This window comes from Camelus ferus, chromosome 3 (assembly GCF_009834535.1).
Source record: "Camelus ferus isolate YT-003-E chromosome 3, BCGSAC_Cfer_1.0, whole genome shotgun sequence".
NCBI lineage: Eukaryota > Metazoa > Chordata > Mammalia > Artiodactyla > Camelidae > Camelus > Camelus ferus.
In genome coordinates this window covers 114187766-114212029 of record NC_045698.1, presented here as the reverse complement: position 1 = coordinate 114212029, position 24264 = coordinate 114187766, and the positions used below count along the sequence as shown (strand labels likewise).

Here is a 24264-nt window from a genome sequence, read left to right as displayed (position 1 = left end):
TTTCTCGTTTCTGTTTTGACCCGAGGACAGATGAATGAGGGACAAAAGAAGAAATGGGCCAGGAAATGAGTAATTATGGTGATAACAAGAGCAACTAGAGACAGACAAGGAGAGAGAAACATGCCGAGGAGGGGATGGTCTGCAACAGCCCTTTATCAGTCCATGGACTGATGAAAACTGAAATGAGATGGTGTTGAGATGCTTAAGGGAGAATGACAGACACATTTCTTTAATGTCTCTTTGCAAAATTCACAATCAAAATTGATATTAGCACTCACATTTATTGTGGGCTTCTCATGGGCAAGGTGCCACACTGATACCTTTTCTCATCTAGCCCACACCAAGCCGGATGAGGTGCTTTGTATTTTTAGCACCGTTTTGTGGAGGTAGAGACTGAGTCTCAGGCTGAGTGACACAGGAAGGAGCAAAGCCAGGATTTAGACCAGGGTCACTGATTCCTGAGCCATGCCCCTAATATTGCACTTTTCTCCGCCTGAAAATGTGTGAGACCATTTCTTCTGCCATATAAGTAGGTATCTCAGACAGACAGGAGGAGAAATAAAGACAATAAAATAGGTGGTTAAAAAGCAGCCCTTTCCCAGGATCCAACATGGGCAGTCTGCTGTTACAGTGTTCACCCACTCAGGTTTCCTCACTAGACTTCGAGTTCCGCAAAGACTATAAATCTGACGCTATACGTCTTTTGATCATACACATCTCCTAGATTTTGGATGGAGGAATGCGCTGGCTTTGTTTGGGATTGATCCCTTCATATCACTGAATTTGTAAAGCAAGACATCAGCCCAAAGCCGTAAGTGATGCTAAAGGAAGCGGGAAGGCCCCTGAAGCTGCAGGAATCTCCAAGCTGGAATTTATAAAGACCGCAGTTTCATGTTCATGACATCTCAGTCATGCTCTTCTCTCCTTCCATCTCCATTCTTGCCTCTTCACTCCTGGCCTCATGCACCCCGCCCCCCCCCCAAAATCCATCCCCTTTTGTATTTAGCAGGTGATGGGAGGGGAGGGGGAACTCCAGGGACTCCCCAGCTCTGCAGACCCTCCCAGGTCCTACTCCATCAACCTTCCCATCCATACCAGGACTCTGCCTCTCCTCTGTGCTCCCCTATCTCTTACCTCAGCGCACTTCGCTCTGACCTTTACCTCCTCTGTTCCTTGGTTTCTAAAGATGCTCACTTTCTAGTATGCATCCCATTTAAACACTCCCTGGGGGAATGCTTGGCCAATTGTTGAGCCGTGGGCGTAAGCTGCGATTGCGGTTCCCGTCCTCACCCACCCCCCCTACCCCCACATACACACACATGCATTTGCACACATAGCACCCAAATACTGGTAAACATAAAAGAACATTCGAGAAACATTGTTGAAGAACAGACTTGAAGGCTGGCAGAAGAAGTCCCCAGTCAAGTCCTGGCCCTTGGCACACTCTCCCCGTTCTTCCCCTGGCCTTTCAGCCACCCCACTCCACAGAGCTGGACTCACCCAGATGCCAGCCTCAGGAACAGCCAGAAAGGAAACTAGATGCATTTATAGCAGTCACAGCCCAGCAGGGGCAGGAAGGATGTGGCCTCAGTCTGGAGTGAGCACGCTTGCATCACAGGCAAAGGCAGAGACTAACGGTTACTCACATCGCTGGATTTTCCAAACAAGTTCTCAGTGCTGAGCCTGGCTGTAGCCACAGAGATCTGGCCTCTCCTCAGTGGCCACTGGGGTGAAGAATGAGAGGAAATTGCTGCTCGGTGGATGTTCCCTCTGACTCTGACAGCAGCCACGTGAGAGCTGTGACAACAAGGAGAGGTGAGGGATGGAGGAGCCCTTTGGAGGTGGTAGGTAGAGAATCAAGGGCATGGCCTGGCGTCAAACTGCAGATCCTATGCACTTTTAAGCCATCACAGGAAGGCAGTCAGCAGATAGCACAACAATCGCTTGTTATTTTTTTAACCATTTTATTGGGGTAAGTCTATACCTGTGAAGCCATCACCACCATCTAGACCTTAAGCGCACTTATCACCTCACGAAGTGTCTCCCCACCTATTAAGATTATGATTATTATTTTGTGTGTGTGATGAGAACACATAACATAAGATCCACCCTTTTATTAAGTACATGGTACAGTATTATTAACCGTAGGTTCTATGCTGTAAGCAGGTCTCTGGGACTTAGTCATCTCGCATGACAGAAACTGTACCCTCTGACTAGCACCCCCCTTCTGCCTCTCCCTGGCTCCTGACAACTTCCATTCTACTCTCTGTTTCTACAGATCTGATTTTTTGATACTACGTATGAGTGACTCCATTCCGTATGTCTTTCCTGTCTGATTTATTTCACTTTGCATAATGTCATCAAAGTCCAGCCATGCTGTTGCAAATGGCAGGATTTCCATCTTTCTGGTGGCTGAATAACATTCCACTGTGCATATATACCACATCTTCTTTATCCATTCATCTGTGGAGGGACACTTTGGTTGTCTTTTTCCATTCCTCTATTTATGGACACGTCGTTTCCACATCTTGGCTGCTGTGAATAATGCCACAATGAACATGGGAGCAGGTATCTCTTCAAGGTCTTAATTTCAAAAAAAAAAAAAAAAATCCTGATTTTGACTCCTTTAGACAGGCACAAACTCTACTCCCTGACTCACTTGTTCAACTAATACTTTTGGAGTAGCTGGTGTGTGCCAGGCATGAACACAAAGCGGAAAGTTACCTTGCCTTGCCCAGAAGGAGCTGCAGGAAGAAGAAACACTTAGACTTCCTTTCCTAGCTCTCACCATGGCTGCAGGACTGCAATCCAACAAGACCATGAGTTCAATAGAGCACGAAGAGTGAGAGGCACTCAGCACCCTCAGGAGAGTGCAGGAATCCTGCAGCAAGAAGGAAAATCATCCAAGTCTAGCAGAAGGGCGCTGGCAAATGACTTTGTCTCTTTGTGCCTCAGTTTCCTCATCTGTATAATGGGACAACCATGGCACCAAAAGAAGATGGTTGAGCAAATGGGTGAATGTGAGGTCTTTGGAACAGAGCCTGAATCAGAGAAACTGGACTCAGTGGCTAGCTCCTTTATTACTGTTGTTGTGGAATTCCGTGCAGAATGCTCTGAGAGACGAGAGAGGGGCAGCTCCTCCTACTGAAGCCAGGGCGGGAAAGCAGACCCAAGTCTCAAGCCCTGCATGTTGTTAAGGGCCACGGTGCACACAGGAGCAGTGAGGACTCCAGAGGTGGAGGCTAGAGACAGAGAGACAGCAGATCAATTATGCTGAAAAAGGTGGGGGCAGGGTATAGCTCAAGGGCAGGGTTCATGCTTAGCATGCAAGAGGTGCTGGGTTCGAGCCCCAGTACCTCCATTAAAAAAACACCACCACCACGTTTCTACCATATGACACAGGAAACTATATCCATTATCTTGTAGGAACTTATAATGAAAAAGAAATATATGTATGTATATGTATGACTGAAACATTATGCTGTACACCAGAAATTGACACAACATTGTAAACTGACTATATTTCAATAATAAAACAAATCTTCAATGAATAAATAAACCTAATTACCTCCCCCCTCAAACAAACAAACAAACAAACAAAAAATTATCCTCGAAAGGAAAGGAGCTTATTGGCTAAAACAGGAGCCAGAGTTTGTTATGCTTGTTTGAGAATGAGGGAATTTTGCCTTTTCCTTTTATCTTTTTCGGTGCTGTCTGAATTTTTATTTTGTGGCCATGAACATGAATTACCTCATGCACTTTGTGTTTTATTCATTTAAGCCCTTCTAATGGGTTTGGCATGAACTAGGAAACTGAAGAAATATTCCAGAGGAGGATATAGCTCAGTGGTAGAGCACATCGTTAGCATGCACAAGGTCTTAGGTTCGATCCCCAGCACCTCCCGTTAAAATAAATAAATAACCTAATTACCTCCTCCCCAAAAATTAAAATAAATTTTAAAAATGTATACACTTCTCAACATAGAATCATGTGCATGTCTATATTAAGAGACAAACGAGAACTGAGATGCTGGGGTTACAAAGGTAAATAAAACATGGACCCTGCCTCTCCTTGAGGGGGGAAATGTTAAACCAGAAAATATAACACAATGTGACGAAATTTCATAGAGGAAATTGCATAAACGTCCATGGGAAGAAGAAAGGAGATCTGACTTGGACTGATTGTCATTGGCAATAAATTATCCATCCATTATCCATTCATTTACCCCTTCCTCTCTCCCTCCCCCTATCCCTCTCAAAAAAATTTTTTTTTCTTTTTTTCCAAAAAACCCATGCAGTCGAGGGAAGGGTCTTGCTCAAGCGGTACAGCGCATGCTCAGCACCCATGAGGTCCCGGGGATTGAACCCGGAACCTCCTCCGAGCGGAAATCAAAAAACCCATGCAGCTGAACTGGTTGCAATTATTTAAATACATTAGTCACTGGGAAACTCAAGAAGAGCAGACAAGATTTTCCGATTTCACCACCCCAATGCCCAGCTCATGTTGCACCTCTCAGCTGGCTCATCCTCTTTTCTGCAAGGCTCAAATCAAACAATACCTGAGAGGGAAATGCAAAGTAGAAAGCAGTGTTTACATTACTAATAAAAGAGATAAACAACAAGGACCTGCTGTATAGCACAGGGAACCATGTTCAATTTCTTGTAATGGAAAAGAGTCTGAAAAGAAAATGTATGTGTATGTATATGTATAACTGAATCGCTTTGCTGTACACCTGAAACTAACTATAAATCAACTACACTTCAATAAAAAATAAAACTAAAAAAAGCAATGCTCAAATGTCATTCCAGAACTTTGAAAAGATACTCTAATCACGTATAAAACATAACCCCCCCCCAAAATCACCATGTTTTGCCTGTTACTCTGCATTCAGAAAACATGCTGTTTCAGATATAAGAATATCAGAATCAACACAAATAATACACAAGAAAGGTCACAAAAATAGAACACAACGATTCTCCATTTTATCTATTCATGACCGCCTCCTAAAAACGTGGGGAATAACAATTTAATACTGTGCACCCAAGAAAGACAATTACACCCATGAAACTCCTGCAGCTCACTTCTGTAAAGCGGAGTAGACTGGAGCTCAGGGGACGGAGCTCAAATTTGCCACAAATTGCCAAACCCGAATTTGCCACAAATTCTTTCTAACTGAATAAACTATGGGAAACTGAAACCAAACCAAAGGAAAATAAATCTACTGGGAAATCAACAGCTGGTGTAAGCTACAAAGAAACAGCCTGCCAAAGACTAAAGGGAAAGAAAGAAAGCAAGGTCAGACATGCTTCTCCCACCCACCTCCAAGGACACGTGAACCAGCCCTGGTTCTGTGTGTGGGAGCAGAGGAAATGCCATGGGGGTGTTCTGAACCCAAAATCCAGACGCAAGACAGGAAAGTACAGGCATGGTGACAAAGATCCCAAACTTTTAAAGTCAAGAGTCTATTGAAAAGTCCAGAAGGGAGGGTACAGCTCAGTGGTAGAGAGCACACATGCAAGAAGTCCTGGGGTCCATCACCAGTACCTCCACTAAAAAATAAATAAATATAAATAAATAAATCTAATTACTTCCCCCCAAATACAAACAAGATTCCATTGAGAAGTCCAAAGCAAAACTCAGTCCCCACAACTTGTGTATCTTATAACTTAATAAAAGTCTTATCTGTAAACAAAGAAAACAAAGATTTCAAATTTCTTTATCAAAAAGAAGGGCTGTTTGGTAAAGTTCAGTTATATGTATTAAAAAAAAAAGTTATTTTAGTACACCTGTGTCTTATAGCAGTGTTATTTGCAATAGCCAAAATGTGGAAGTAACCCAAGTATCACTGACCAATGAATGGATAGACAGAATGTGTCATATACATACTATGGAATATTATTCAGCCTTGAAAAAGAAGGAAGTTCTGACATATACCACAACATGAACCCTGATGGCATCACGCTAAGTGAAAGAAGGCAGTCACCAAAAAACAAATACTGTTCCATTTATGTAAGATTCTGAGATTAGTTACATTCACAGAAACAAAAAGACTAGGGGTTGGCTGGGACCCAGAGGAGGGGAAAATGGGGAGTTGTTGTTTAATGAGTTTGTTTTGCAAGATGAAGCATTCTGGAGACAGATGGTAATAATGGCTGCGTGATAATGTGAATGTATGTGATGTGGCTGGACTATCTACTTAAAAATTATTAAAATGGTAAATTATATGCTATATTTTTTCATAGTAATAAAAGAGAAGAAAATCAGTTATTTTATATATTTCCACTCCTGATTTTTTCTCATTTAACCCAGAAGAGAGTAAAGAAGAGCTGTAGCATAAATCCTGCCCATAGCACTCAAACAGTTAAACTAAGCAATTATGTTTCACTTTACCAGCTACATCTACATAAATTGCAGGTAGATTGAACACTTAAAATGTTTATCTAAATATAGAGAAAAGTTGGGGGGGTATAGCTCAAAGTGGTGGAGCATGTGCTTAGTGTGTACAAGGTCCTGGGTTCAATTCTCAGCACCTCCTTTAAAAAAAAAATGAATAAATAAATAAACCTAATTATATCCCTCCTGCCACTAAATAAATAAATAAATAGACATATACCATAGTTTTGCCTTGAGATCAGCCCTAAAAGTGGTTACTGTGCAGGACAAAAGAGGAGACTTCTTGTATTGGCTCTGTTCTCAAGAACTTCAGCAACTTTTTAAAAGTTATTAAAAAAAAAAAAAAAGCTAAAAAGATTTCCTATTAAAGAGAGCAGAAGAGAAACCTCTAACTCTTCCTGAAACCAACCCAGAACAACAAACAGAAACAAAGAATTTCCATTTCTGTGAAGCCACCAATCATGAAAGTTCCCCTCGGCTCCTGGAACCTGGCACTGCAGTGAGAAGGGGCACAGTGGGGGGAATCCCACCGCAGGAAAATGAAGAGAATCCAGGATTTTCCCAAGTAGGGAACACACACCAGTGGGGAAACAGCAACCCCAGCCCCACTCTCCTTGGTATTGCAAGATCTGGGTAGGTAGGCGAATATCAAACATCTTGAACCCTGCGGACCACAGCAGCGGCAGGATGTTGGGATGAAACAGGAACATGGGTTTTCCAAGAGTGGGTGGTACTCTATCACCAGTGTGGGGAAAACTGTTGAGTCTCTAGAAGCCCAATCCCCTGCTGACGCTGGTCAGCCAAGAAATCCAAACTAAATCCCCCCAAATCTGTGACATGCAGGGTTTTGACATGAATCAAGGTGACTTCCTGTTTTTCACAAGAGGATCACACCCAGCAGAGAGGAGCAGTGAGGATGGGACAGAAGGGAGGAAGCCTGGACCCAGGCTGCAGCCTGCTGAGATGAATGGTTCTCTGCTCAGAAGAGTATTTTCAAATGTATAGAATAAACCACAGAAGATTACAAAGGGAGACGTATATTGAAATGCAGGTACCAAAATATTTTTAATTAATTTATTATTTTTAATAAGTAATATAAATATTATTTATTTTGTGGTATGCATCAATTAATGAGATCTAGCAGTAGGTCTAATAACTGGTATAATTTGGAAGTAACGCTGAGGATAACTGATATTTCAGTATATCGGTAACAACTGTAAAGTGTTATAAAAATGTATGTAATTTCTACTGGTGACGAAAGTAGATGTTCCGTGAATACTCCTGGGCGGTGTTGCCTGCATTCATTAGAGGAAATCAAGATGAAAAATTTTCCCATCCAAGTTCACAGACATCTCCCCCACAGAACTATATCCACCGAAGCCTTGGGGATACAATGCTAGCTCTTCCCCACCACTACTTTCAAAAAGAGCTGTCCGAGAGAAACTCCATTATTTCAAAGAAAAGTAATAGTTTTCTAACGGAACCATCATGGAAACTATGTAAAGATAATGCAGAAGGGAAACAAAAGAAGAGGCATCTGGCAAACAAAAGAAAATGAAGAACTCTTAAATACAGTAGCATGATGTAAAGCAGGTGGCAACTAGTGACAGGGACAGTGATGCCTCCTCGAGCACGTCTGCTTGCTAATTCCCATACAGTCACCTTGCATGGCAAAGGGGTTTAAGGCAGCAAATGCATCAAGTTTGCTAATAAGTTGCCCTTAAATTGGGGAGTGTATCCTGTGCACTTTTCTCATGTTAATCTGTCTTTAGTTACAAGGTTTCCAATCAAGTATTCAAAAGGGTAAAGGAAAAAGAATTTGACCTCCCCTACGTCTCCAACCCAGATCCACCAACAGCACAAACAAAAAATGCTGCAAGAAAAGAAGACTACTCTAGGCAAAGAGGGGCTTTACATAATGATAAAAGGCTCAGTCCATGGAGACATAGCAATCTGAAATGTGCACACATCAAATAAGAAAATGCCAAAACAGACAGGACTGAAAGAAGAGATAGATGAACCTACAGTTGCAGCTGGGGATGTCAGCTCTCAGTAATCACTTGAACCAACAGAAAATCAGCAAGATGATAAAAGAACTGAACACCAAAATCAACCAATTGAATTGAATAGACGTATATAGAACACTCTACCCCAAAAAGCAGGAAACACGTTTTTTTCCAAAGGCTCACGGAACATTGGAACATTTATCAAAGTATACCATGGCCCTGGACCATTAAAAAAATTAATAAATTTAAAAGAATTTAAATCATACAGAACATGTTCTCTTACAGTAATGGTTAAAACCAGAAATGAACAGTAAGGTGACTGGAAAATCTCCAAGCCCCTTTCACTATCATGGGCCCAAATGTAGACAAGTGTCCCTAGGTGAGAAAAAACAGGGCCTTGTGCAGGCCACCTCCCACAGGACCACACAAGTCCATGAAAGTAGGCAAAGCAGGGGTATTGTAAATATCCATTTGAAAAGAACAAAATCCAAGGAGGAGGGTCGAATAGGATGTAGTGAGGCACACATTAAGCACTGGAATTGCATTTCTTATTAGTACCTGAGAGTAAAGCCTGTTGGGTATTATATAGGCTTGAAATCTTGGAAATAATAAATTGCAGACAAATAGGAAAGTCCATCTAAGACACAAAATCACAGAGGAGGCTGAAGTTATCCTAAAATATGTGAAAGTTAAGTCTCAACTGTACAATTTGGGGGCAAATGTGATTGACCATTGGGCAAACGAGTGTAAGGTGACTTTTAGGCAACTGGCCTGCTTCCAAAAGCGTGGGCATTAGGGAGAGACCCCAAGCTTCTCAGATCAAGTCCAGAATCGGCTTTTCAGAGAACAAACCTTTTCATGCCTTGTGAAAAATGCCGAGGCTCAAATTCACATAACTTAGGTGGTCCACCAGCACCACCTCTGGGGATGGATGTTGGTGAAACGAAGGGCGGAGTTTTGTATTTGGAAGAAGAATCATGGTGGATGGAGAGAGAGCCTAGAAAGAAATGTGAACTAAGAGGACCTCCTCAGCGCCTGTCGTCACGTTGCCCGTGGTTGTTAGCCTTGATGGGAGGTGGAGAGAGGTCTCAGGGCTGGAGGAGGGTGTGTGGGGAATAAACATGGAAAAGAGAGGGAGGGAAAGGATGATGCTTGTCTATTCCCTGGACTGAACGCAAGCATCCTCCCCTCCATGACGCAGAGAATAAGAAACCTCAGACTAAATCAAAGCCCACTCACTCTCCCTTAACAGACACTTAGGTGGTTTCCGTATCTTGGCTACTGTGAATAATGCTGCAGCAGATTCATGGGACTGCAGACATCTCTTCAAACTCCTGCTTTTATTTGCATATATACCCAGAAGTGGGATAGCTGCATGATACGGATGTTCTATTTTTAATTTTTTGAGGAACCTCCATACTGCTTCCCATAGTAGCTAAACCAGTTTACACTCCTACCCAAAGTGCGCAAGAGTGATAGTCAACAGTACTGCATTACATACTTGAAAGTTCTAAGAGAGTAGATTTTAAATAGTCTCACCACAAAGAAAAAAAAAGATAATTATGTGACATGATGGAGGTGTTAACACTACGGTGGTAATCATTTAGCAATATATAAATGTATCAAATCAGTCTGCTGTATAGCTTAAACATGCACAATGTTGTATGTCAGTTACATCTCAATAAAGCTGGGAAAATAAATAAAAATTTTAAATGTTCAATGTTTTATATGTATTATAATATTAAATACATATATTATGTATTTTATATTATAATATATTAACACATATGTTAATATACTGTGTATATTAAATATATAAATATAATATGTAATATAAATGTAATTATGTAATTACATATTATATAATAGATAATATGATATATTATACATAATAAATAATGTAATGTACTATGTATTATATTATTACTATATTAATATATTCAGTTTTATATATAAATATGTTATATATTTTATATAGCATGTATTATATATAAATATAATATATATCTCTCACTCATTCTCAAAAGAACTCTCATCTCCTCCTATACCCTCAGAAGGCCTTCACATTCAGACAGTTCTTTCTATTACATAACAGCAAGCATGTGTCCATTTTCAGCCCACACTGCCTGCAGAGCAGTAAATCTAATATTCTTTCCCATATTTCTGTAACTGTTCTGTTCAAAGCACATATTATTACAAGCTACTTCTAAATGTGACAGGATGCATTAAAAAAAAAATCCAGCCTTTCAGGTAATGGTGAACAGTGACCAAAACCCCTCTTCTTGCCAAAATTTACTCAAGCTCCTTTGAGCCATCTTCTCCTCCACTAGGCCCTGAAATTGGCCGTCATCCCACCTTCTGTCTGCTAAGACATCCCCCTGATCCTTGATATCTGATCACCCTGGATATCAGATCAAGTTACTCATCCCCTACCCTTGATGTCCAGGCCCTTTGGCAGGCCTTTGGCAAGAATCTTGTTAGGTCGGTTCAGTGAGAATCCCTTTGCCCTTGATGCCTCCTCCTAGGAATTGTCCATCTACTGACCCCCTCACTCTTCACAGCTATAAATCCCCAGCTATCTTTACTGTATATGGAGTTAAGATCAATCTCTCTCCCTTATTGCAATACCTCTATTTTGTCCTTTATAAAATCTCCCTTACCATTTTAACAAGTGTCAGAATAATTACTTTCTTTAACAACAGCTGTCGCTCAAGTTCCTAATGATATAATATAATTCAGTTCATCTAGAGTCCCAGAGTGAGACCATTGTGCTGAAAAAAAAAATAAACTTCAACATTTTGCAACAGGGCAGAAATTTCCATCACTCTTTTTGTGCACAAAATACACCTATCATAAGGTATTTGCAAACAATATATCCAATAAGGGGTTGATATCCAAAACATAAAAAGAATTCACACAACTCAGTATCAAAAATAACAAAAAAAATTTAAAAATGGGTAGAGGACCTGAACAGACATTTTTCCAAAGAAGACATACAGATGGCCAGCAGGAACATGAACAACGCTCAACATCACTAATCATCAGGGAAATGCAAATTGAAACCAGAACGAAATACCACCTCATATCTGTCAGAATGGCTATTATCAAAAAGACAGAAACAGCAATTGTTGGTGAGGGTGTGGAGAAAAGGGAACCCTCATGCACTGTCGGTGGGAATGTAAACTGGTGCAGCCACTGTGGAGGACAGTATGGAGAGTCCTCAAAAAACTAAAAGTAGAGACACCATGCAATCCAGCAATTTCTCTTCTGGGTACCCACTCAAAGAAAACTGAAGACACTAATTTGAAAAGATATATGCACTCCTATGTTCATAGCAGCACTATTTACAACAGCCAAGATACAGAAGCCACCTAAACATCCATCAGCAGATGACTGGATAAAGAAGTTGTGGTATATGTCTAGACCATGGAATACTACTCAGCCATAAAAAAGAATGAAATCTTGCCATTTGTGACAACATGGATGGACCTGGAGGGATTATGCTAAGTGAAATAAGTCAAACAGAGCAAGACAAATGCCATATTTCACTTCTGTGTGGAATCTGAAAAACAAAACAAGAATAGATTCATAGACACAGAGAAAAAAAATGGTGGTTACAGGGCTAGTAAAATAGGTGAGAGTGACTGAGGCACAAACTTCCAGTTATAAAATAAATAAATCATGGAATGTAATATTCAGAATAGAGAATGTAGTCGATAACAGTGTAATAACTAAATGGTGACAGATGGTCACTGAATTTACTGTGGTGATTATTTCATAATGTATAAAAATATTAAATCACTATGTTGTACACCTGAAACTAGCATGATACTGTATGTCAAGCATAAGTTAATTTTAAAAATAAAAATTTTTTAAAGTTTAAAAAAGAAAAGTAAATAAACTATCATTGCACTGAACCTTGAGTTTTCTGTAAATAAGAGGGTTATTCAAGGTAAATGTTTAAAACACACCACAGTTTCATAATCCTGCTTTGTCACTTCTTCTTTTTATAAATGTACTGGAATTCTCAAACCGAAAAAAAAAAAAAAAAAAAAGAAAGTAAGAAAGAAAAAAAAAATGGAAGTGGCCTGGAACTGTTGTCACAACACTTTTCCTGCCCACATTCTGGGCACTTCTCCTTTCCAGAACCTACTTCCAGCTGCATCTTATGCTGGGTGGGAGGGGTGGGGTCTCAACACTTCTTAGGCCTGACCCCTCCTCTCCGCTTCAGGACTCTAAGGAAAAGTGGCTGCCCGGCCTGGCCTGGCCTGGCCTGGTCTGCATCCCCCGAGAGCTGGCCTCATTGCTTAACTAGGGTAGGACCAAGCGCCCCCTAAACTTTGCTTCTGCTACTCTCTGCTGCCCTCTGCTGGTGGTGAGTGTTAGCAGCAATCAACCTTCCACCCTCGTCCCCAGATTAAGGCAAGACTGAAAAAGAAAAGCAAGGACCAGTGGAAAGTGCCAGTAAAGGACCAGAGAAAGGAGGAAGTTAGTCCCTGAAGGAGAGAGCGTGTGAGGTGCTGAAATTTCCAGGGGAGAGACGAATGATGGGGATGTTGGGGAAAGATGTTGTTTTTCTAGATAAACAATATAGTTACTCGCAGGGTGTGAGGGAGGAATGGTTGGCTGAGACCCATGCAAGACCAGGAAGCAGGAACCTCCCATCTTTGTAATCCAGAGCCCTACACTGTGGAGCACTTCCCTTCATGGGGCTCCTCCTCTCCCTCCTCCCCATCCTCACTTAGGGTGACCCCAATGCCCTTCTGTTCACCTCTCCTCAAAACCCTTTCCCAAGAAGGGCTCTTGTAAACCTGCAAGTCAAGTCTCTTTTAATTGTTTAGAGATAAAAAGATAGTAGAAAGTATCCAGTGTATTACCCTTCCTTTATAAAAGGACACACAGAGAGTTAGAAAGATCACCTTGCTCAAGGTTTAACACACTCTCAAGTCTACAGCAACAGTTCTCAGAAGAGACCACTCAAGGCCATTTTACACTCTCAAAATAAGAACCCCAGAGAGCTTTTATGGGAGGGTCGTATCTATCGATATTTACTGTATCAGAAATCAAAACAGAACATATGTTAAATAATCATGAATTTATTGAAAATAGCAATAATAAACATGTGAACCTACAGAACACATTTTTTATAAAATCATTAGAGCAGGCAGATAGCTAGGTGTGAGCAAAGAAAGGGGGACACAGGCCAAACGGCAGGAACTGGGCAGAAAGGAGGGGCACAGGCCAAATGCAGGAAACCCTACATCATGTAAGCACCAGGGGCCCTGGGCAGAGAAGGAAAAGCAGGAACTTTGGGGCTGATAAGCGATCACACCTTTTGGAGTGATGAGTGGCCTGCAGACCAACAAAGAAAGGTGGAAAGAGGCAGGAATCTCCAGTGTCTGAATGTAACCTTTTGCTCATTATGACTTCATTTCAATAAAACTAGCCTTGCAGATTAGAAGTAGCCATCATGCACCGACGTCATGACACTTCTGATCCAGACTAAATAAGGACAAAAATCCCTCCTCCCTTCGGGAAGGTGGAATTGGGATTGTAAATCAGGGAATACGACCCCAAACCCTTCCCTCCCCAATGAATATTCCGCCCATTCGTTTTTACTCTCTATGTAACCAACTTGCCAAAGAAACAGGGCAGCTGCTCCCCTAAGCCTGCCCGCTCTCCCCTGAGAGTGTGCTATCCATCCCTTAATAAACCTTTTTACTTTCTTAACCTCTGTATCTCCTCTCTCAATTCTTTCTGGGACGGGACAAGAACCTGGATACCTGGTTACATCTACCGGCAACACAATGACTGTTTCTCAAAACAACAAAAAAAGAAATTCTAGTGAGAGAAGTAACATTGTTTTGCACTTTGCACGTCTCATTAATGTCTAATTTAGCAGAAATATGGATTCTCATACCTACATCTGCTTTCATTTGGTTACAATATCATACATCGTGTAGCCTGCTGAAAATTCCACTGTGCCCTTGTGAGAGTGAAAAAAAATGGTGTCTCGATATTATTATGAACATAGTTGTGACCTGACAGATCCTCTTGAAAGGATGCCAGGGTTCCACCAGGTTTTCCTGACCACGTTTTGAGAGCTGTAGGGGTCCATCTGGAGTCCAGATCTTCCAAATCTCCATCTGCTGCCTGGACATCCTATGACACTATTATACACTGTTATCTCTTATCTACTAGAAAACCAAAATTTCTGTTAGAGCTCTGTAGAAAAATCTGGAGACTACATTAGGGATGTTGGAACTGTAAAAAGAGGTTGCGTGGGTCACTTCGAAAGGACGGTCAGTTTTCTCTTCACAGAAACTGAACCAAAATATTGAAAGATACATACAGATGTTGCTGTGGGTCGTGAAAACAAATAGTGGTTTCCAGCATATTCACGTTGCTTGGCACTCCAGATGGGAGCTGTTCTTAGGCATCGAATTGTTTTTCATATGGAAATTATATATGATACATTCTAGGGTGAAACACAGTCCTGCTGCCTTTAATTGAATGGTAGTCAGAGTGGTTTAGGTCATGCAGTTTAGACCAACCAGTGAGTTAAGGACTTTTTATTTCTTTTCTTTTCTTATTTTTAATGGAGGTAATAGGGATTGAACCCAGGACCTCATGCATGCTAAGCACCTGCTCACCACTGAGCTGTACCCTCCACCTATTTTCTTTCTTTCTTTCTTTCTTTCTTTTTGAGTTAAGGATTTTTTAAGTCTTTATCCCATTATTAGGAATCTGACAAAGGTTACTACAGGGAGGAACTCTTCAGTCCTGGGACCTACAGAAGGAAGAGAGGGCTCTGTAAAGTCAGGTATCCACCTGTTTCCCTCTGCCTCTCCATAGCTCTCAGCTCTGCTCAGTTCTGCTTGGCTCCACATTCTTCAACCTATACCCTCTGCTCCGTGATCCCAAAGAAGATCCCCCTTTCTCCACGTTTAATCCAGACGTGCTGATTATGGTTGCAAAACTGCTAAACACACACAAACGCCTAGATCCTGTAGCACAACAAAAGATGAAGGGGCGGGGTGATGTGTGGTGGACGAGGTGCCCAGCTAATTCCGGGACTCTGGACATGTTCCAATATTAAGAAATTGTGCACTGTTTATTTGCTACACTGAAGTGATTGTATAGAGATTTTGAATTTAACTACATGTAGTTTTTTAAATAAAATTGTTATTAATTAAAAAAAATAAATTTTGTGCCGTTGGTGGTAAATTTGTGCAGCCACTGTAGAAAACAATGTGAAGGTTCCTCCAAAAATTACAAGTAGAACTGCCATATGATCCAGCAAATTGCACCTCTGGGTATATATCTGAAGGAAATGAAATCACCATGTCAAAGAGACATCTGTCCCCCTCCCCTAGTTCTTTGCAGCATTATTTACAATAGCCAAGACATGGAAGCAACCTAAGTGTCTATCAACAGATGACTGGATAAAGAAGTTGTGAGATTTATATATATAGACACACACACACACACACACACACACACACACACACACACACACACACGTGTATATTTCAGCCATAAAATATAAGATATCCTGCCATTTGTGACACATGGTTGAATATCACTCAGTGAATAAGCCAGAAAGAAAAAGACAAAATTGTATGATATCACTTGTATGTGGAATTAAAAAAAAACCAAAAAAACACACAAGGTCCTGGATTCAAGCCCCAGTACCTCCATTAAAAATAAATAAACCTAATTAACTGACCCAAAAGTCAAAACAAAAAAAAATAAAGTAAAAAAAAAAGTTTTTTATTTAAAGGCAAAGTCATAGAAAAAGAGATCAGATTTGTGGTTACCAGAGGTGGAGTCTGGGAGAACTGAAGGAAGGTGGTCAAAGGTGCAGATTTCCAGTTATAAGATAGGTAAGTGTGTAATATACAACATGATGACTGTAGTTAACCCTGCCGTATGGCATGTTTGAAAGTTGCTAAGAGGGTAAATCCTAATTTTTTTTCTTTTTTGTAACCGTATGAGATGAATATTAAATAAACTTATTGTAATAATTTCCCAGTATATCTAAGTCAAGTCTTTATGCCGTATGCCTTAAACATACACAGTGCTGTGTGTCAGTTTTATCTCAATAAAACAGAAAGAAAAGAAGTAAGTTGGTTAATATCATTCACCATATTAAAAAGACAAAAAAAATCACGTGATCATTTCCATAAAGGCTGATGATATATTTAATAAAATTCAACATCTTTATTAATTTTTAAAACATTTATCTATTATTGATTTTAAATACTCTTTAAAATAATAAAATAAATGTGTACTTGAGCTCAGATTTGAACATACGCACGCCTTTATTAATTGTTCTGTTCTATCTCATTATTTTGGGCCCTTGTTGAATAAGCCGTTAATGATTAGCGATCCCTTGACCTTCCAGTAACATGAACATTTTAACAGGCACTCACCAATTTTCTCTAATTTCCTTTATTTCTAAATAGCAAGAGCACATTTAAAGTCCATCTTAATGCATGGTTGCTTCCTCATCTGCCTCTTCCACGGGTCAGAACCAAGCTTTGCAAATAGTAAACACACAATCAATGTTGATTGGATTATACGCATTAATTAAAAAGCACTAAGTTTCTTTTTTTCTCAGTGATTTCAAGGTGATCATCAGGAAATCTTGTGCCAGGACCATGCAAAACATTTTGCTAACATCACCCTATTTAACCCTCAGAACCATTTTTGTTTTGGATCGTGTATCTGATATCAAATGTAGGGGGTTTCCTCCACCCAACAACTGATTCTCCAATTCTCTGGACACTAACTGGGTGTCCTACAATTCAGTTTTGACACCATCTACCTGGAATTATTGTCAGACTCACAAGTTAAAGGCTCAGTCTCACAAGACTGACCCCACTGTAAATGCCAATCGCTAGTCCAGGTTGTCCCAGGAACTTCGGGCCAACTGGCTACAAATTCAGGCATTACCATTGCCCATTCCCCAACTCAGTTTCAATAATTTGCTGGTATTTACTAGTTTATTACAAAGGATACAACACGGTAACAGCTGAAGAGAGAGCTAGGACAAGATATGGGGGAGGCAGGGACAGCTTCCATGCCCGCTCCAAGCACATCACCCTCCTAATACCCCACCACGTTCACCAACCTGTAAGCCTTCTGAATCCTGCCACTTCGGGGTTTTTACTTAGGATCCATCATATAGGCATGGATGATTATGATATTGGCTGTTGATGATTAGATTCAATCTCCAGTCCCTCTCCGTTCCTGGGAGATAGGGAGGTGGAGCTGAAATTTCCCACCCTCATGGTTGGTTCCTGTGCCAACCAGTCCCCAGCCTCAAGCTACTTCTTGAGTCACCTCATTAGCATAAACTCAGGTATGGGTTCTGACTAAACAGAGATACTCAGCTGTATCACTCAGGAAATACTAAGGGTTTCAGAAGGTCTGTGTCAGGAATGGGGGACAAAGATCAAATATATATTCTTATAGGGAATATATATATATATATATAAAACTGAATCACTGTGGTATACACCAGAAATTAACACATCGTAAACCGACTCTAAGAAATAATAAAAATATATATATTTCTTATTGTCAATATCCTCATTCTATTGATGAGACAATTAAAATTCAGATAATAATCAGAGCTTGCTTTATAGTGTCTGTTATGTGTAAGCAAGGGTCCTGTGTATATTGTAGATGGTATTCTAAATTACACTTTAGTACACATCTAATCACACATACTCTGTGTATAAGGTGCTATTCTATAATCTAGAAGTATTATATATTAGTACATGTTATTACATTATGTAGCACATCTATTAAATGTTTTATTCCTACAAAATCCCTACGTGGTGAGAACTAACTATTATTACTATTATTTGGCAAGTGAGGAGGTACAGTGAAAGGAAGACAGGAGGGAAGGAGGCAGGGCACAACCATTAAAAGAATGACACAGAAATTAGCACCAAAATGGCAGAAGTTTCAACTCCCAGTAGACCTCAAGCCTCATTATACGCTCATTATAATATAACTGCATGCTCAATGGCCCTCCTGCAGGCACCATGACAGTTTCAAGGTCGACTATAAAAGGTTAAAAAGTGGGTGGTGGCGCAGTTCCTGGGAGTCCCAGCCCCTTCCCCAAAGTAGTTGGAATAATCCTCCCATTTGTTAGCATATGAAGCTACTGAGCCCATAAAAACTACCACCCCATACCTGGTAGCAGATCCCATTTCGTTAGCCAACCCTTTGCTCTGAGTCCGCTGCTCTCCCTTCTAAGTAAGATGGTCCTCATTCTGCCCGTGGAATGTTTATCTCCTACACCCCTCAGTCGCTCTCTTTGGCCTTCTGAGATGGCCCACACTCTGTCTTTGGAGTATGTATCTCTCTGAAAGATAACGTCTACTCTGCTATGGCTGGCTCTTGAATTCTTTCCTGTGTGTAGCTAAGGACCCTCACTTGGCAGGGTGCGTCCCAGGGACACGCCCAAGACCTGGGACACGGCCATTCTCTGACACCCCATTTTTCCTGTATCAAAAGTACGTTAGTGCAGGAGATCCCACCATGGGAAGTGGCAGCTGAGATGCTAAATAAAGCCTTGCAGCCCCAAATCCTTTGCTGTCAACACTCCCTTAAACCGCCCTTCTCTGTGAGTCCCAGGCCTGAGTGTGGATCTGTCTCAAGGCTCTTGGTCACTAAGCTTCCCAGTCCATCAAAGAATCGTCTTCAATTTTATAATAGTCTCTCCATTCTTCAATTTAAAATGTTTATCCCCCAATCACTTATCAAAACATCAGCTTCAATTTCCTAGATTCTGTCTTGCATTTGACAAAAGATGCTATACATCACGTTAAAAGACAAATGATGAAGGATATATTTGTGAAAAGATTTTCATTTTGTATAATAAATTCTTAACATCCAAAGTGTGTAAAGGGCTCTTAAAAATAAAGATGCAAATAAGACATTTTTTAGTTATCTGTTGCCATATATATAAGAATTTGCTTAAAGCAATAAATGAATTTTGTGTGTGTCTGTGGCTCAGGGTTGTAGGAGTGGCTTAGTGAGTGCTTCTGGCTCAGGGTCTCTCAGGAAGCTGCATTTGAGACTCAGACAGGAGCTTCAGAAGCTGAGGCTTGCCTGGGGTTAGAGGATCCACTTCCAAGGTGGCACTCAGCCGCTGGCAAGAGTCTTCAGTTCTTGGCCACAAGGCCCTCCCCAAAGAAGTGCTCACGATATAGATGTGGCTTCCCCAGAGCAAGTGCTGGGATAGAGGACAAGCACAAGCGGGTATCAACCGAAATAAAATGCACAGCCGAAAAGTTAAGACTTGTGTTTTATTTGGCAGACATTTCTGAAGACTGAAGCCCAGGGTGACAGCCTTTCAGACGGCTCAGAGGGGCTGCTCCAGAGTGGCAAGGTAGAAGCCAGGATATATGAGTTTTCGCAGTAAAAAACCAGGTAGTCAGAACATCAAAAGATTACTGTTAATTAAAGAAAACCAGATATCTCAAGTTAAGGAATTTAGCACTTTTCTATGCTTGGGAAGGTGCAAAGATCTGGGCTCATTTGAAATAATTCCTTTGATATGTACCTAGCTCTCTAGGGCCAGAATCCTGTTCCCATCTTGAGTTCCTTCAGGGGCCACCATTGGGGGTGGCAGCAGAGGCCAGGCTGCCTGCTGGTCTGCATCCTGAGTTCCCTCTACTCACTGAGGGGGGTGAGGATGGAGGGTGGCCGTGGCGGTAGCAGCTGATGACTTGATGGACACAGCGATCTTTGTTTACTAATATGGCTGGCAGTATTTTTCATTCACATGAGCAAGGGAGCTACCAGAATGAAAGCCACAGCCTTCAGGAGATTAATCCTGGAAGGGATATACCATCCCTTCTGCCTTATACCGTTGCTGTCACAAACCACCTCTGGTACCATGTGGGAAGAGGCCACACAGGATATGAGGAGCAGAGAATGAAATAGGGGTCATCTTGGATGCTGGCTTTCATGAACAGAGAAATGGTTATCCATACAGAAAGATGTTTGTCTCCCCAGTGATTGGGTAATGCAAATTATAACAATAAGAACCCATTTCTCAGCCATTAGAGTAGCAGAAACTTTAAAAGCTTGATATTATGGATCATTGACCATAATGTAGGCAAGTGGGTGTGCTTACATCTGGTCCTGGAAGTGTGCATTGAAAGGGCAATTTGCAATAACCTCTACTTCTAGGTACCCCTCTTAAAGCATACTGACTAATGTTCATACAATTTATGTTCAAGGATGCTCAGGGAAGAATTATTTGCTGTACAAAGAGAATAAAAGCATAATGGTCATGAATAAAGAATCATTATTTCATATTGTATCCACAGAGTACATAATAACGTGGTACTAAATGAAGAATGCTCCATGACAAATATATGTATCTTATGACCCAATTTAAGAAAAATAATTTTTAAAAAAATCTTCTGTGCAGGTAATACACACACACGTATACAAGTCAGTTGCAAAAGTACAGGAAACCCGCATGCCTTTATCACAGCTCAACCCTCAGGACTGTGAACAGAAACAGTCTGGATAAAAAGTATGCCCGAAAAACCCCTGAATATAGATAAGGGCAAATCTAGAAAGTTCCATACTCAATTATACAGAAGAATGATATGATGAGGGTACATTCACATTTGGGTGTGTATTATATATAAAACAGCAAATACGTACTACAGTTTTGTGGTTTATTTCTTTCTAACAACATTGCCACAACCAACTGTAGACAAAAACCATGAAACTGGCCAAAGTCAGAAAGACTGAGACCATCCTGGCCTTCAGAACCTCCTTTCTCTCCGCAGGCTTTTCAATCCCAAATTTAATGCGAAGTTCGGAGAGGAGGAGGATGAGGAGGCAGGGGAGGAGGAGAAAAAGTAGGAGGAGGAAGAAAGAGGAACGGGAGCAGGGGGAGGAGCATGGGAGAGGAGAAGGGAGAAAGAAGAAAAAGAAAAGAGGGGAAAGGTCCTTTTCAATCCTTGGCTCCTGCAAAGCAAAGGCTCACGTGAGGACAGTCAGGGTGAATCCCTTTGACATGGATGTGCAGAGGAGCCAACATGTTTCCAAGAGGAGGTAGGAAAGATGCCCTGGATTTGCTCAGCTGAAGTCAATCCTGTAGCTCTAAGTCAAAGACCAGAGGGAAAAAAGAGGCCCCTTCTAGGCGCTGCAATGAGCCTGGTCTAGGGGTCTGTGTGTGAGCGCGCCGCATCCAAGTGGACCCGTGCGGGCGTAGCAGGGAGTTCACGGTCCTGGCCGGTGCACAGGGACAAGGATGCCCCGGCGCCAGCCACGCACCTCCCTGTGAGTTGCTTCCCCATTTCCAGCAATACATATTTAAGGAGCCGGGTCAGCTCTGCGAAGGGAGTTTTGTGGTGATAACACTCCCCCAGTAATTTTCTAGCCCAGGGTCTGGACTCAGATGATTTTGAACGCGGTTGCCTCCAAGCGCCCGAAGCATCTTCTCTGCCCTCTAGTGGTTACAGCAAAGTGAAATTGATAGAAAAATTCACCTTCTAAACTGGGAGTTGCAAGGAATAGATTTACGACTCCTGTGGGAGGAAAATGCATGACCTTCCAGTTTGTATTTTAAAACGTCCAGAGCTTGTGGCTCTCCATGAATCACCATTTCACTGCATGTGCATGTTCCAGCTGATCCGGTGTGGATGTGATGTCCCCGTACCACCGCGCAGCGCGAGACCTCGGTGGCCTGGAACCCTCACGGCACAGTGGATCGCGCCTTTGTCATTCTGTATTTCCTGCCCACTCCTAGGACCTCTGGGTGCGCGTTCCCGGCAGGCTCTGGGCCACATGCCCTGCACCCTTCAGGACAACCTTTGACCATGACTGCAAGGACGTAACTCCTCCGCCCAGGGGGGCGGCTCTCCGATATCTCTCCCCCCAGAGAGGCGGCGCGCGGCAGTACACTTAAGAAAAATGTTTTTCTGCCTTTGAGCCAGCAGTCAACTTTAATTTTGTAACAGTGCACGGCTGCTAATAAGCAATAGGAGCTGACTGTGCAGGAAGTTCATAACTTCAAACGCCCCGCTCCACTACGGGGGATGCCCAGCTGCATCGTTTGCCTTCCCATTTTTGGAGAGGGTGGAGAGGCGCGCCACCTCGCCAGTTTGAGCCGGTAGTGATGCTTCAGGCTTTATAGCCCCTCCTCGCCCGGGGAACTTGCCTTTTGTTCCAAATTAAAATACAATGGTTGCGGGTGAGGGGAGCGAAATGGATGAAGGCGGCCATAAGGTTCAGACTTCCAGTTTACTTCCAGGGATGTAAAGTACATCATGGTGACTGTAGTTAACAATACTCTATTGTATATCTGAAAGGTGCTTAGAAAGAAGATCTTAAAAGTTCACACCCAACTTTAACTTTGTGTGGTGATGGATGTAACTAAGATTAATTAAACTTACTTCACGATGTATACATACATCAAATCATTATGTTTTACACCTAAAACTAATGCAATGTTATATGTCAATTATATCTCAATTGAAAAAAAAAAGAGTCCATGGGGTAATAACCAAAAAACTTTTAGTATGTATTCACATCAGCTAAAGCAGTGGTCCTCAAACTTTTGCTGTGTTTCAGAAACTCAGCTGGGGAACTTAGGGAAAAAGAAGACTTCTTGGCTCTGCTTCCAGCAATTTTAGGACTAAGGAAGCCTTGGCTTTAAAGGAAAACCCAGATGGTTTTGCTGTAGGCTGGTTTCCACCTGCTCTCAGAAATACTGACTGACCGGCGGTACTAAAATGCAGATTGGAAAGGCTCCTGCCTAGTACTTCCCATCTGGAATTTTTGGAGGCAGCCAGGAATCAGGATTTTCATTATACTGTGAGAACTCACAATCTACAATTATAGTTACTGTTTTTCAGGCTTTTAAAAATTGAAAGCCAAAGGATTACATTTGACTTTGTATCTAGTCCATGGGTACTTATGTGTATGTAAATATGCATGCATGTATAAAATGAGAACAAAATTCAGGGAACGATGCCTATTACCCCGACACAGCCTAATAAGAAAAAGCAGCCCCCTCTAGAATCAGACGTTTGTCACGTGTCCTAAAAGATAATGTAGCAAAATATTCCTTTCATTTTCCTCCCTCAAGGTCCCGCTTATCTTTGTTGTTCCCAACAAAGCCGGACTCCCGGTCTCCTCTTTTAAATGCATATTTGGATCTCTTTTAAAATGCAAATCCCACCTTATCTATGGTTCTTTAGGGTGGATTTCAAAACGTGTGCTTGAATAGCTTTTCAAACATAGCTTGTGTGTTTACTTTTGAGGACTTCCCCAACAGATTGTAGATCCCCAAACCAAAAGTACTTGGGGGGGGGTCTCCTTTTGCTTTCTCAAAGAACCCATAAAATTATGGAGATGGTAACTGTAGTGAAGTAACCAGTGGTTTCTTGTGGTGGATGCTCCCCTCCTTGCAGACCTTGAGAAAACAAAAGCCCTATTTCATAAATACCAGTCTATGGGCTTATTTCCAAAAATTGGAGCAACATGCTCTGACATCTAGTCTCCACGAGTCTCTTTAAAAAAATACTAGCACTGGTGTTGGCCACATTGATTAAGCCACGCACAACTCACAGGGTGAAACACACCAGCCTAAGTCCTGTTAGAAAAGGAGGATGTGTTGCGAGGTTCCAGGTTTAAAGGGTTCCCTGTTTTTGTTCTGCGTGGCATTCATTCAGCGGGACCCCAGGAACTGGACAAGCAGCAGTCCAGAGAAACTGAACTCGCAGATCTTAAAAAAAAAAGAAAGAAAGAAAAGAAAGAAAGGAAGGAAGGAAGGAAGAGAGAAAGAAAGAAGAAAGGGAAAGAAAGAGAGAGAGGA

General features: G+C 41.6%; 1 protein-coding gene across 2 annotated transcripts in view; it reads right to left on the bottom strand.

The window, feature by feature from the left end:
- NLRP3 (NLR family pyrin domain containing 3) overlaps positions 1 to 1727 on the bottom strand; it is a 36161-nt gene extending 34434 nt beyond the window's left edge. For both annotated transcript variants that reach the window (XM_032477250.1, XM_032477251.1), the window contains exon 1: positions 1501 to 1727. The gene's annotated coding sequence lies outside the window, so the exon portion shown is untranslated. The remainder of the gene's footprint in view (positions 1 to 1500) is intronic.
- Positions 1728 to 24264: the final 22537 nt, after the last annotated feature.